This window comes from Hipposideros armiger, unplaced genomic scaffold (assembly GCF_001890085.2).
Source record: "Hipposideros armiger isolate ML-2016 unplaced genomic scaffold, ASM189008v1 scaffold_273, whole genome shotgun sequence".
NCBI classification, from domain to species: Eukaryota; Metazoa; Chordata; class Mammalia; order Chiroptera; family Hipposideridae; genus Hipposideros; species Hipposideros armiger.
In genome coordinates, this window is record NW_017731623.1 from 791,400 (window position 1) to 807,108 (window position 15,709).

Consider the following 15,709-nt stretch of genomic DNA (forward strand, 5'->3'; position numbering starts at 1 on the left):
TCTAAGGTGGTGGCTTGGGCCATTTGGATGAGGTATTCTGCATTCCTGCGTATCTCCCATGTATACAGGAGGTATACATGCTATTAAACGTCTATTAGTTTTTCTCCTATTAATCTCCTTTTGTTGTGGAGGGGGTGGGTCTCATGCAAGAACCCAGAAGGGTAGAGGGAAAATGACTTTTCCTTCCTTAAACCACAAGGGAATACCAGAATCCAGGGGTCCTTATTAGTGTGTGCAGACCAGGTCCCTCTCCCCACTTCACACAAAGAAGTGAAGGACCTTTTCCCCCCTTGGTCAGTATCCAGATTGCTTGCCCTTCAGGAAGCCCCTGCAAGCTAGTCGAATGCAAATGTTCTCCCTTGTTGTGGCTATTGCTGTTATTATGTACAACCTGGATTGCGATAGATACCTCAGGCCTAACCCTGTCCCAGGAGACACGTGGGACCAAACTCAGCCAGGTGCACAACTGCACTGCCAGGTGGCTGGGTGCTGAATGCTGGCAGGTTCTTAATTAGAACGGTTTCTGCCAAAGTGCAGTCAGGGGCGGATTCTCACCCAGAGCTCACCTTTCTCTACATTCAACGGTGTCAGTGGAAGTGATGCTCAGACAAGCTGCTCTCTCCTTATATGCCGCAAATTATGTCCCAGGCATAACGGCCTTCCTGATGGAGACCAGATCAAACCCATCTGGCTGGCAAGTTTCTGTGCTAATGATCCTACTATAACTGTAATGGGGGCAACCCCAAGATTGTAAAGCTGCCATCCACAAATGTCCTTACAATGAACTCATCAGTGTGCCTAGAAACTGTATGTGTGGTGGATGGAACCCCCACAAAACTCAGTCATGGTCCTGGACTTCTTGTGCTCGTTTGTAAGGTACGCCCTGATGACTCAAATTGATCGCTGACACCAGCTTAGCCAGGCATAGAGCCCACATCTGCAGTTCTGTCCTGAGCCAGGCCTCTGGCACGTATACTCAGAATTGAACACCAGTCAACTCCTGTTGCCCTGCATGGGTCTCCATTTGGGAAGTTATCCAAGGAAGTAATTCTTTCTTTCTTTTCTTTCTTTCTCTCTCTCTCTCTCTCTCTCTCTCTCTCTCTCTCTCTCTCTCTCTCTCTTTCTTTCTTTCTTTCTTTCTTTCTCTCTTTCTTTTTCTTTTTTTGAGATAATCAGGGCTCCTTTTCTGCAGGTCCCTCCTCTCTAGTAATCTTTCCCCAGCTGACTTAGTAGCCCAAACTCTGATCTCTTCTTTCTTCATCCAGAAAGACTTCTGTTCTCTATGTTCCATTTTCTTGCACAGTTTTGAAAAAATATCTTGAATGAGAAAGCCAGAATGGGTGATGTGTTGTGCATCCATGCTCTCAAGGATCTTAGTGTTGACTGCTGCTGTCCAATGCCTTCAAACACTCAAACAACACCACGACTCTATATATTCAAGTAGATAGAAATATTTACAGAAGCATGGACAGAAAGGAGGTCCTATTACTGGTGGCTTTATTTTATCACCCCACTTCTTTTTCTCATTTGCATAAGTCTATGTATCTGTGTTCATGCAATTGTTACAATGTTCTATGTTAGCTTCTCTTAACTTTTTAAGAATGGGCACAAGCAGGGTGCAGTGGCTTGGACCACAATAAGTAAAGATACTGTGTTTCTTTGTGTGCAGTCCAAGACTTGAACATTTAAGGTACTCACATCATCTTCTTCTTGTCTTTAGCTAAATTTTGGAGTAGCTCTTCACATGAGTTGCCTTAAACAGCATCTCTCCCCTCCAGTCCTGTATGATTCATTTGGAATTTCAACGTGGGGCTATACATAGACTGCTGTTGAATTTTACCTTATTAATTTTGTGCCAAGTTTTCCTAAGATAAGACTTTCTTGCAGCTGAGTCTGTCATGTGCTGAAAGGGGGTTTTCTAGGACTTAAATAAATACAACATTAGTTCATGTTTTAAATTAAAATATAGTTTGTCAGACCAATATGTGATTAATTTAGTCAGTAACAAGAGCTGAAATTTAGCTGATCCCAAAGGGCTATGAAACCATCACTAGTGCTACAGCAGCCATTCACAATTTTATTTAGCAAGTGCTATTTCTGGCTAAGCGTAAGGTCAAATACCCAACTGATAATGCTAAGGACTGAGAGCAGTAAAGAGTGAAGCAATCTGTGACTGAAAACCATTAAAGTAATTGAATGGCATAGATAATATTAACTTATTATTAGAAGATACTGAAATGATTTGGATTTAATGTCTCTTTAGCAGCATAATTCTGTCTCTTATTAGGAACAGGAAAATGGTCACTTAAAGAGTACAATTTGATGATGATAAATGTTATCAGTATTTAAAAGTTATTAAATTAATACATTTTTATTTAGCATTTAATATTTACAAAACACTTGTGAGTACTGCTGCAATAGATACTGTGAGGCAGGAAAGCAATAAGGTGTAAGAAATGTTATCTTATAGGTATGCTAGTTGGAGAAATAAATTGAGCTATTCTCTCCATTTTTGTTTATTTTTTAAATTTATTTTTTAAAAGATTTTTATTAAAAAATACAACTAACATACAATATTAGTTTCAGGGATACACCATAGTTATTCAACATTTATATACCTAAAGAAGTGATTATCATGACAAGTACAGAAACCATCTGACACTGCACCACACTATCACAATATTATTGACTATATTCCCCATGCTGTATACATTACATCTCCATGACTTATTTGTTTTATACCTGGAAATTTGGACCTCTTATTCCCCTTCACCTTTTCTCCCACTTTATAAATTTTCAATTGCAGTTGACATTCAGTATTATTTTATATTAATTTTGGGTGTACAGCATAATGGTTAGGCATTTATATAATTTGAGAAGTGATCCCCCTGACTGGTATAGTAACCACCTGGCTGTATACATAGTTTTACCATATCTTTGACTATATTCCCTATTCTTTAATTTACATCCCCATGACTATTTTATAACTACCAGTTTGTACTTCTTAATCCCTTCCCCTTTTTTCACCCACACCCCAATGCCCCTCCCATGAGGCAACCATCAAAATGTTTTTTGTATCTATGAGTCTGTTTCCATTTTGTTTGTTAATTTTGTTCTTTAGATTCCATATGTAAACAAAATCTCATTGCATCTGTATTTCTCTGACATAGTCCACTCAGCACAATGCACTCCAGCTCCATCCATGCCACTGCAGAGACAAGAACCCATTCCCTTCCCTGGCTGAGCAATATTCCATTGTATATATGTACCATCTCCTCTTTGTCCGTTCTTCCATCAACAGACACTGAGACTGCCTCCACATCTTGGCATTGTAAACAATGCTGCAATGAACATATGGAAGCACATGGTCCCCTCAAAGTAGCATTTTAGGCTTCTTCGGATCAATAACCAGAAGTGGGATTCCTGGGTCCTTCTTTGTCTCTTGTTATAGCCTTTGTTTTAAAGTCCATTTTGTCTGGTATAAGTATTGCTACTCCAGCTTTTTGTTGTTGTTGTTTGTTTGTTTCCATTTTCATGAAATATCTTTTTCCATCCCTTTACTTTCTGTCTGTGTGTGTCTGTCAGTCTGAAGTGAGTCTCTTGGAGGCAGGATATGTAAGGGTTTTTTTTTTCTTACCCATTCAGCCATTGTATGTCTTTTGATTGGAGCATTTAACCCACTTACATTGAAAGTAATTGTTGATAGACAAGTAGCTATTGCCATTTTATTAATTTATAATTTTGATATTTTTCTTTTTTCCATCTTAAAGAAGTTTCTCTAACATTCCTTGAAATACTGGTTTGGTGGTGATGAACTCCTTTAGTTTTTTCTTGTCTGGGAAGCTCTTTATCTGCCCTTCAATTTTAAGTGATAGCCTTGCTGGGTAGAATACCCTTGGTTGTAGGTCCTTGCTTTTCATCATGTTGAATATTTTGTACCAATCTCTTCTGGCTTGCAAAGTTTCTGTAGAGAAATCAGCTGACAGTCTTATGGGGTCTCTCTTACAAATTACTAGTTGCTTTTCTCTTGCTGCTTTTAGATTCTCTCTTTGTCTTTAACCTTTACCTTTTTAATTATAAAGTATCTTGAGTGGGCCTGTTTGGATTCATCTTGTTTGGAACTTTCTGCATTCTCCATACTTGTATGTCTATTTCCATCATGAGGTTAAGAAAGTTTTCAGTCATTATTTCTTCAAATTGGTTTTCAATACCTTGCTTTTTTTCCACTTCTTCTGGAAACCCTGTGATGTAAATGTTATTACTCTTAATGTTGTCCCAGAGGCCTCTTAAACTATTGTAATTTTTTTTTCTGTTCTGATTGGGTATTTTCTGCTACCTTGTATTCCAAATCACTGATTCAATCCTCTACTTTATCTAGTCTGCTGGTGATCCCTCCTAGTGCATTCTTCATCTCAGTTATTGTATTCTTTACTTCTGACTGTTGTTTTGTTTGTTTTTCTTTTTGTTTTGTTTTGTGGTTTCTGTGTCCCCTTTAATGCTTGTTATGTCTTCATTGAAGTTCTCCTAAGTTCCTTGAGCATTCTTATAACCATTGTTTTGAACTCTGTCTCTGATAGGTTGCTTGCCTCCATTTCATTTAGTTCTTTTTCTGGAGTTTTCTCCTGTTCTTTATTTGGCACATATTTCTTTGTTTTCTCATTTTGTCTGCTTCTCTGTTGTTTCTATGTGTTAGATAGATCTGCTATGTCTTCCAGTTTTGGCCTTATATATAAGGGTGGCCTTATATAGTAGACCCTATGGGGCTTTGGCACTGTCTCCCTGATCATCTGCTCTGGGTGCTCCAGAAGTGTCCCTTGTGTGGGTTGTGTGTGCCTTCCTCTTATAGTTGAGCTTTGGTTGCTATTGGTACATCCATAGGTGGGATTGATCTTCAGGCTGATTGGCTGTGTAGTTTGACCATGTCCACAGTTCATGTGCTGCTGTACAGGTGGCTTACCCCACTGAGTGGGATCTGCCCCAGCAGGCTCTGGTGCCTGTTGAGATTACCCTTGTGCATGCCACTTGTGGGGTTAATGAATGGTGCTGTGCTGTGGTCTGAAGCCACCATTTAAGTCTGTTGGTTCTGGGACCTCTTGGGAGGGGTTCTGGTGCAGGCCCAGGTCACGCATCACCTGTGATGGGCTGTGGACTATCTGGTAGGAACTACAAAGCAATCTGCAGTTGTTTGCTGCTAGTGCTAAAATTGGAGGTGCGTGAGAGAGAGCATGGTGCATGCAAACCAAGGATGGCTACCACCAATACTGGGTCTGGGGTAGCTCTGCAAAAAACAGAACACCCTGATAACTGCTGCCACCTGCTGGCTCCCTTAAGGTTTAGCCACTGATAAAGCCTTATGCAGTACACAAGTTGGCTGAGGCAGGGCCTCAGAGGGTCACTAGAGTGGGAAGAGTTGTGGTCAATAGGCTAATGTAGATTCTGGTTTTGTGCCAGTGCTGAGCCTGGAACTACTCAGCAGAAGTGTCAGAGCACACTGAGGTATGTCATCTCCTGCCTGGGACCTGTGGGCTCTGATAGTTTTCCAAGAAAGAGTGCAATGGGCGGGGCTGGCTGCTCACCAAAAATGTACTTCCATCGCTGGGGGAGTTGACTGGGGTGGAGTCTCAGGGAGTTTGCAGGGTGGAGCAAATGGAACTCAGCAGACCAATACAGGTTCAGATTTGGCCATAAGTTTAGGGAAAGGGCTCAACACAGGAAAGATGGTGCCTGTCTGCCTGCTTCATGGGAGCAAGACCCTACATAGTGAAAATGGCAACTGTTCTCCAGCCCTCACTCTAAAGCCACACACCTCAGTCTGCCCCCATATGCTTCCAATGCACCTTGAATCACCACCCCTCCACTGGATCCCAGGGTGAGTGCCTGTGAGTCAGTGAGTCTATGCACGGTCTCTTTATGAGGACACTTGGGTTTCCAACAGCCTTCCGTCTCACCCAGATGGTAGGAATCCCCACTGTTTTTCACATCCAGATGTTGTGCTGGGTTTTCTCCTCAGCACCTGTACTCTGTGCTGGGGGGCTTGTTGTGAGGCTGGGGTTCCTCGCTCCTCCTAGGAGGATCCTTCACAGCCAAGATGTCTCTCCTAATTCTGAACTGCTACATGGAGGTTTGGGTCTGGCTTATTTTGTGTTTCTATCTCTCCTATCAGTCTCAAAGTGGCTTCTTCTTTATATCCTTAGTTACTAAACTTCTGTTCAGCTAGACTTCAGATCATTCTCTACGTTTATTGTTCTATAATTTAGCTATAGTTTTAATGTGTTCATGAAGGGCTCAGACATACTGTTTACTCTGCCATCTTGGATTTCCCTATTTCTCCATTTTAAAATAAACTCTTTACAAATAGATGCCTGTTCTCTGTAGAACCACAAAAAAATGGTTTTTATGAAGAAATGTCTTTAAAACTGTACATAGAGGTTAAATTAAATCATGGACTGTGTATGCGACTAGTTTGTCACTAAAGATGATAGAAAATGCAATTTTTAAGAAAATATTATAATGGAAGTTGTAAACAAGAAAAATGATGTCATTTATTGCTTTCCAGATACATTGAGGTATGTAATAGCCACAATTTTCAAAAGGAGACACTGTGCCCTGGGGCACACACAATTGTAATTCAAACCCAATTCTGAATGACTGCAAAGTCTGTATTCTTAACCATGATGTGTCTTTTTTTTTTTAGTCATTTTTTTCATCTGCATTCTCTAAGATGGAAAGGCTTTTGCATTCCTTAGTCTCTGAGTGGTTTATTCAATTCATGTAGAGTTTTACCCCTTATAGTCATTTCAGAACTCAGCATGTTTCAGAGAATGTTGTACAGTAAGAAAATCTAAACAAGGAGCTCTTATTGACATGAAAACCAATAAGCTAATTTTACAATAAATTACAGTTTGTAGGCTTGTTAAATAGCAGCATTTCTGTTTAACTGCCAGTTAATTTGATAATTCTTATGACATATGTCAAAATCCATACTAGAAAACCATTTGTGCAAACAGGTTGCAAATGGCATCAAATTTGATTCCTGTGTGAAATGAGCTCACTTTAGGATACTGTTTGTCACAGGTTTTATTGAAGTAAATCATTGTTGCTGATTGTGTTCCCAAGATGGCTGCACAGCATCTATTTTTTGCATGCTCTTCAGTGATGTGACTTTGTCATTCCCTGTGAAGAGATGGAATTTACTCCTTCACCTCCCTGATATCTGTGCAGACACTGCAATTTCTTTGAGCAATATAATTGAATGAAGTGACACTATGCAGTTTTACATAGTACTTAAGAAGACCAGTAGGATCAGCTTCCTGCCTTTTGGTACAATCCTTGGAACCCATCTGCCATTGCAGTTAGAAGCTTAAGTTACTTAAAGAGACAGTGTGTAGGGACTCTGGTCAATAGCTCTAGCTATGTTCCCAGCAGACATCCAGCAGAAATGTGAGTGAGCCTTCTTGGACATTCAGCCTATTCTAGCTTTCAGATGACTATAGCCCCATCCGATATCTGACTGCATCTGTGAAAGAAAGACCCAAATGACAACGACCCTATGGAGGCCAGTCAACTCACAGAAATATGACAAATAATAAGTTGTGATTTTAACCCACCAAGTTTTAAGATGACTTATTATGCAATAATGCCTAACCAGAATAGCCATAAAGACTTTTTAGTTTTTTTTTCCCCTAGAGCCCCAAGGAGTATTTGAATGGCTCTACACTCAAGTACTTTGTGTAAGGCTACTTATATAAGAAGCCTAATTTTAAAGCAGCAGCCTGAAGTGAGTTACTATTCTTATCTTTATTTAGCAGATGTGGAAAATAGACATAGAGAAGCAATATCACTTAACCAAATTCTTGACCAAATAATAACTAGTTTTATGCTAAATTTACACAAGGATTTAAGTAACCTCTAGATTCCTTAGGCACTCTGAAAAAGCCAGGGTTTCCAGGCACCAGAATTCGAGAAAAGGCATTATATCTATAGGTAGCGACTGTTCTTTATGTCTGTTATTCCTGTATTATTTAAAGCTCTTCTTATTCCTGTTTCAACTTCTATGTTATTTTGTCCTTTGAGTGGATATAATCTAATATATTCCAATTACCATCACTCCAGAGAACTGTTTAAGGCATTTGTGTTTCCTATCCTTGTAATTCTAGGCTTTGCTGGTCTAATGGTCCTGGGTCTCAGAGTTGGGATAATTTCGTCAGGGACTGCAGCAAGGGTTTCATCAAGTTATAAGCTATGGATGCCACCTGGTTTATCTGATCCATTGCCTAAGAGATCAGATGGCACAGAAAGGAGTCCCGATATGGCACATTGGTCATCCGCTTAAGTATCTCTTGTTAATTCTCTGACAAATGTTGATGATAAAATTTTATAGGGTAGTCATTGAAGGTTTGTGTTGCCCCACCTACTAAGCCATGGAAACCAGCATAGGTCCTATCTGAAGTTGAGGGGAACCTAAAATAGTCAGTAGAAGAGAGAATAATTGGTATTAGCTGATGCACCAGGATCACTAACATAGTTCTCAATGTTGCAAGAATCGTGATTTTTTTTGTCCAACCAACCAGGGAAGAATGTCTCTGCCCTCAGTCCAATGCCACCCGTTATCCAGAACCGCATCCTCCTGACAGGTCCAAGTCAACCTTTGGCAGGGTGAAGATAAGGGAGGGTGGGTGTCAGAGTGAGATGGGAGGTGTTGCAGGAATGAGGTGAGTAAGAGATCTGGGAGAGCTGCTAGGGAGGGTGTGTAAGATTAGGAGAGGGAAGCAACAAGAACAACATGAGGGGTTGGAGTAAAAAAACAGGAAGGGCAAATAAAACTGATGACCAATATACTGAAATAATGATATGGCACCAAGAACAACCTTGGTATTTTCCAGATCTAAATTAGCACTGATGCTGTACCACTGAACTGTTGAATATTGATGTCACTCCACAACCCGGAAGTGAGGACTTGGCACTCTGTATTCTGATCGATTGTTCTTTTATCTCAAAAGCTGTGTTGAGAGTATCTAAAGTGAGATAGATGTTACTCTCTAACAGTATGCCTGTAAAGAATTGAAGAGTTTCCCTTTCATTTTCTTCATATTGTTCTCCTATCCCTGACTTGTGTAATTCAACTAGAAGGTGGTGCTCTGAGTATTGAAATAAGCTGGTTAATTTAATTCCCTCAGCCATGCTAATCAAGTCTCATGTGACTGGTTAGCACAGTAGACAAGAGCTAATGAGTCCATGGCAGGATTTAATTTCTCTGGGGATCTGGAGTGACTACCAGATCTCTGCTTCAAGGAGGACACACCCACTTCCCACCCCTGCCAACCATGGGGATATTACTTCTTGATTGTGCTTATGCTCCATTCCTCACTGGTAGTTGGCCTCAGACAAAAGGAACTGCCTCAGCCAGAACTATAGGCTTTCTCAAGGGTTAACTTTCTGATGAAAAGATAAAGAAATCCAGCCAATTTCCTTAATTTGGGGCAATACTGAAGGTCTATCCCAGCTCCAGAGCTCCCCACCGAATTGACTAAAGCCTTAATTGTAACAGCAGCACAGGTCATCTGTGTGTGCACTCTGCCCAGTTCTGCCTTCATCTCTTCCTTATAGGTATTATCCACGAGCAATCCACAATAATTCATCTCTGCACAGTACTTGTTTTAGAGCCTGTTTCCAGAAAACCCAGTGACAACCCAGAACAATGGTGACAACCATTGTTCTGTTACATGGTGGCAAACTACACCTGTAATAGCATTGGCTATTTTTCACGAGAAAGCTGGAGAGATGCAAACTCATCTCCTGCCGTGGACATATTCCTCCAAAGTCAGGCAGGCCATTCAACATATTTCTCTGATGAGGAGAGAAGATAACGTCTACTTGCACCAAGACATAATGCAAGGGACATGAACAACAAAGGGATTTCAAGTTATTATTGCTGCACTGCATTTGTTTGCCAGCAAAGAAATGTGGAAAAGTAATCTTAAATTGTTGGTGCAGCAAATGCAAATGCAGATTCCAACACCTACTGAAAATCTCCAACATAGAAACAGCAGAAAATAAACTGCTATTTTAGATTTCAATCCATATGTTGGGCAAACTTAGGAAAAAGTTGTGAAGTAGTAAGATAAAAGACCGAGAAATTGGGAAGTGGCTAAATTCAGCAATCCTTTGCTAGCTTCCCAGGACTCCCTCGTTTATTGGCATATGTGTTGTTTTCATTGTTCTTGTTACTGCTACTTCTGAAATGTTTGCTTCCTCGGTGAGCAGGTTACACAAAAGAGATATCTCCCCTGGCGCATGAAGTACAGGCTCTCAAGCAGGAAGCCACTGATTCGTGGTTTGAAGGTTGTCAGGTGATGTTGACGAGCCATCTGCACTTGTAGCGATGAATTCCATCGTATCCACAATCTTGGTGGTTTGTCTTCAGCAGACATTTGCTCATGACTCTGAACTCTGTGCAATCGAACCAGGAGACCAACTCCCAACCCTCCTGAGCCAGATAACAAGGTGAGACTCCAGGTCTAGTTTCTTACTGGCAGTATATAGTTCCAAGAACCTGAGATGTGTTAGCTACTTCACACAGATCCTTGCAACATCTCTTCTGAGGTAAGTGTTAAGAGTCTAACCATAGTTAAGGGGTCTGAGATTTTGGAATGTGACTAAATGGAGGTGTTGGGATGGAGTGCCAGGAGAGCAGTTTCCAGGCTCTCGGCCTCACCTGGAAGGGTGTTCGCTTGGTTATTGGATGACCATCAGCTGTGACTAGTTGCCATCAGCTGTGACTGGTTGGCCATTGGCTGTGGCCAATTGGCCATTAGCTGCTGTTGTTTTTCATGTAACTGCCGCGACTACGTTAGCAAGTGTGGATGTCATGGGTTGGGCAGACCCTACTTCCTGTGTCTCGCCCAGCCGCCAGCGAGACTGTGACAGCAGGAAGACCTCTGATTGGGGTATTGGCAGATGTTTGCTTCTCATTTCTTGACTGACCGCCATCGAGAATATCGTGATATGAACCACCTATCTGTGGCTCTGTTGTTGTTCCTTTTTGGCTTCACTAAATTCTGCATTCTCAGAGCTGAGCTCCAGCATGACTCTTGGCATGACACTTGGCATGACAGGAGGTATTCTGGGAAATGGACTCAGAATTTGAACCCCAGTCTATCAGGCTACAGATGCTATTTATTATTCCTCGTTATAAAATGCAAGGCTCTTCCCTCCATATAGAGTCTGGACTCTTTTTATGAGCAGCAGAGACTCCTTTCACTTTTAGCGTAGGAGAATAAAGTGGTCAGTGTGGTGTTTTCAGGGTTACTATTTTCCCTAAAGTAGATAGTTGTGTGGGGGCTGGGCAGGAGGTTGTGACAGTTATTGTGAGGACAAACATAGGATATATTTCAGAGTGACAATCAACAGGACTTAACCGATTGCATAGTGACCAAGGCAGAGGAGAGGGAGCTATGAGGATGACATTGAGTCAAACACAGATGGGGAACACAGCGATCAAAACATTTGTTACTCTGTATACATTTTGACTTTGAGATGCTTCATGGACTTCCGGGTAGAAATGACTACTAACCAGTTGGAAACTCAGAGTGATGGTAACAATTCAGCCTCTATCAATAATAATAGGCTCTTGGCATTTTGATGAAAAGGAATTAACTTTGAAGTATAACAACCAAGTGATACTAGCCAGTTTAGTTAAATTTAATCACACATGGTGTATAAAGCCTGCACCTGATCTGGTAAACAATTGAGCAGTCATCGACGAAGCTAGATGGTATAATTTGAATGATAGAGCAATGTCACCAGAGGTCTCTGAAGTACAATCTGGAACTCTGGAATCTAGAGAACTAGAGGAAAAATGCCACTATTTTTCTGACAAAGGATAAGGGCCTTAAATGAAATAAACAAACATATTTTTGAAATAAAAATGTGGTTTTTATTGTTCCTAGCTCAGTTTTCAAAAGCTATATCCAATATATATTTTTTTTAATGAGCAAATTCCCCATATGAAACTTCATAATTCTAGATTTCCTTCCAAAAATATTGGAAGATCGGCTTTACTATACTAGGCAACCATGTTTGTTTGTTTGTTTGTTTGTTTGTTTAGCTGCACGGAGAGAACGTGCACATGAGTGCTTCCTTGCATCACAATTCTCATCTCGTTTTGCTTTTAACACCTGCCTGCTTCTTTTTAATTTTTTTTTAATCTTACTAGCACATGCCTGTTCCTCATAGCTGTGTGAATATAAAATCCCATATTTAGGATAAGGATAAAATATCCTGGTTGATTAAAAACCTACATATCACATATACATGAAGTTACATACAAATAATTATTTAAGGTCTTGTCTAGTGGAAATAGTTTATTTGAGTGAAATGTGTGTTATCTCTGACAACTTGAGCACACTGATTTAGCTCATTGACACATCAAGAAATGAGTAAAGACTGCAATTATAGTTAGTAAATATAGTAAATATAGTTAGCACACAGGAAAAATGCAATTATTTTAACATTTACTGCTTAGTAAATCTAGTTTTATAGTTAATAAATCTAGTAAACATAGTTAGCATATAGAAAAAAATGCAATTATTTTAACATTTACTGCTTAAGTTATGAGGAGCTATAGCTCTTATCTGGCTTGATGACAGTATATTTGGGTTTAAACACAGATCACTCCTGTTCATATATTTTTAAGGTCATGGCAGCTTGCTTCTAAATGGCCAAAATTGAGTGTTAGTTGTGTCCTGAACTTGGAGTTGCTATGGGCTTAATTCTCCCGAGACCAGGCAGCTCCAGAAATATGCTTATTATCAGCTGGAGATAGTTGTCTTCTGCTGTGGATGCTCTGACATTGAGTCACCTTCATGTACTCAAGCAGCGCTGGTTCCTCTTATCCTCCCATCTTCAAACTTCTCCAGTCTAGTGTTTATTATATTATTATTATTGCCATACAATTCACATACTATAAAATTCATCCTTTTAAAGTTTACAGTTCAGTGGTTTTCAGTATATTCACAAAGTTGTGCAACCATTAGCACTACCTAATTAGCACTACAGAATATTCCATCGCCCCCAAAACAGTCCCTGTACCCATTAGCAGTTATGCTCTATTTATTCCCTTCTCCTCAAGTCCCTGGCAATTACTAACCTATTCTTTGTCTCCCTGGATTTCTCTATTCTGGGCATTTCTTATAATTGGAGTTATACAATAGGTGGTCTTTTGTGTCTGGTTTCTTTCATTGACTAAAGTTTTCAAGGTTCATTTAGACTGTAACACATGTGCCAATAATTCATTTCTTTTTATTGCCAAATACCATTCTATTTTATAGATATACCACAGTTTGTTTATCCATTCATCTATTGATGGACATTTGGGTTGTTTCCACTTTTTTTCTCTTAAGAGTAATTCTGACATGAGTACGTACAAGTTTTTGTGTGAACGTATGTTTTCAATCTCTTGGGTATTTACTTAGGAATGGAGTTTAGTGGCTCATAAAACCCTAATGTTTAACCTTTTGAAGAACTGCCAGACTCTTTCCAAAAGTAGCTGTACAATTTTACATTTCTACCCACAAGGCATGAGGGTTCCATTTCTCCACATCGTCACCAACGCTTATTATATGTCATTTTGATTAAAGCCAGTACTGTGGGTATAATGTGGTGTTTCATTGTGTTTCAATTTGTATTTTCCTAATGACTAATGATGGTGAGCATCTTTTCATGTACCTATTAGCTATTTATGTATTTTCTTTGAGGAAATGCCTTTTCAGATCTTTTGTCTACTTTTTAATTGGGTTATTTGTCTATTATTGAGTTGTAAGTATTCTTTATATATTTTTGATTCAAGTACTTTATGATGTATATGATTTGCAGATGTTACAAATGTCACCCATTCTGTTGGTTGTCTTTCCTTTCTTGATAGTATCCTTTGAAGCATGAAAGTTTTAACTTTGTATGAAGTCCACTTTATTCATTTATTTTTCCTTTGGTTGCTGTGTTTTTTGGTGAAGCTACACAGAGAGACTATTGCTTAATCCATGGTCACAAAGATTTATGTGTATGTTTTGTTAGATTCATTCATTTTGAGCTATATTTTAATGTGATGTGAGGCAGGGGTCCAATTTCTTTCTTTTGCATATGGTTATTCAGTTGTCCTCACAATATTTGCTGAAAAGATCACTTTTCTCATTGAGTGGTTTAAGCACCCTTGTTGAAAATCACTTAACTATAAATGTATGGGTTTATTTCTGGACTTTCAGTTGTATTCCTTGGTCTATATATTTATGTTTATGTCAATACCACATTTTGGTGTGTATTTAGAAAATGATTGAAGGAAGTTTTCAACATTGTGTGTAGGAGGTCACAGATTTCTGTTTACAAAAGTCAGATAAAAGAATTAGATTGTGATGAAAACTGAACAAAAAGGTGAGTTGCAGAACAAACTCCCTTTTGAAAAACCTAAATTAAATCCCTGTGTTTTCATAGCAACCATAGAAACAAGGGTTGGTATGGCCATAAGACTCTCTGGTAAAAGAACTCTGTAATTAACCTTGTTTCTTTGCTGAAAATATAAGACTATTAAATAGAGTTAGCCAAATTAAGATAATAATCCCAAATTAGTAGAATGGTGACATCAATTCATTTGAAATGATAACAATGATTGCTTAGTAGGTGAATGAATGCCAAACAAAGGGAAGTACTAGGAGTAAATGTCGTTAATAAATTTTTTTTTAAAATCTATAGTATTAATAATTCTATAATAAGTTTAGGAACATTGTGTATATATTTGACATTTAAAATGGTTAAGGATAATGTGGCTTGATAAAACATCTAACAGATAAGCTTTATAGTTCCAATGTATTCCCTGATTGATTTTAGATTTGTGACATTTAGTTGAATGGTGTGTAAGAATTATACTAAATTTGCAAATGATACTGGATTGATAGAAGAATTTGAATTTCACAGTTCATTTAATTTGTGACATTTAATGTGATTTTTTTAAATATTGAAAAATTTTGCTTCTAAAATCAGGCTTGAGGAAATGTAAGTTATAAGTGAGAGCAATTAAGGAAATATAGTTAGTTTAACTTGAGTTGATAAATATTAATTAAGGACACTCTTGAAAGTAACTGTTAAAATTTACTAGACTTATAAATAGAATACTATTTGTACAGTAGGCTTCAGGCTCATGGCAAATTAAGTTTTGAATTTGTAACATAGAGTATTTAAAATTCTAATGGAGAGAAAGTTTCATTTATGCTAGATGAGTAAGTTCTATAGATGTGTTTTCCAGCATAGAGCCTATGTTATAATAGGATATTGGGCACTTCAGTGTTTGCTAAGAGTGTGAATCTTGTGTTAAGTATTCATAACACACACATACACAAAACAAAAACAAAACCAACCAAACAAAAAAGGGACACAGGAAACTCTGGAAAGCATTGGATATGTCTGTCACCTTGATTGTGGTGATAGTATCAGGTGTTTTCATTTGTCCAAACTCATCAAATTATACACATTCAATATGTGCAGGTCTTTGCATATCAATGATATCTAAACAAAGCTGGTAAAAAAAAATCCTAAGTAACAATTAAATGGACTTTTCTGTATATAATTATCACATGTAGACATCAAAATACAGTTGTAAAATTCTCCTATACTACTATAGCAGACTTAGGCTAGAGACTGAAAATAGCGTATTTTACAATTT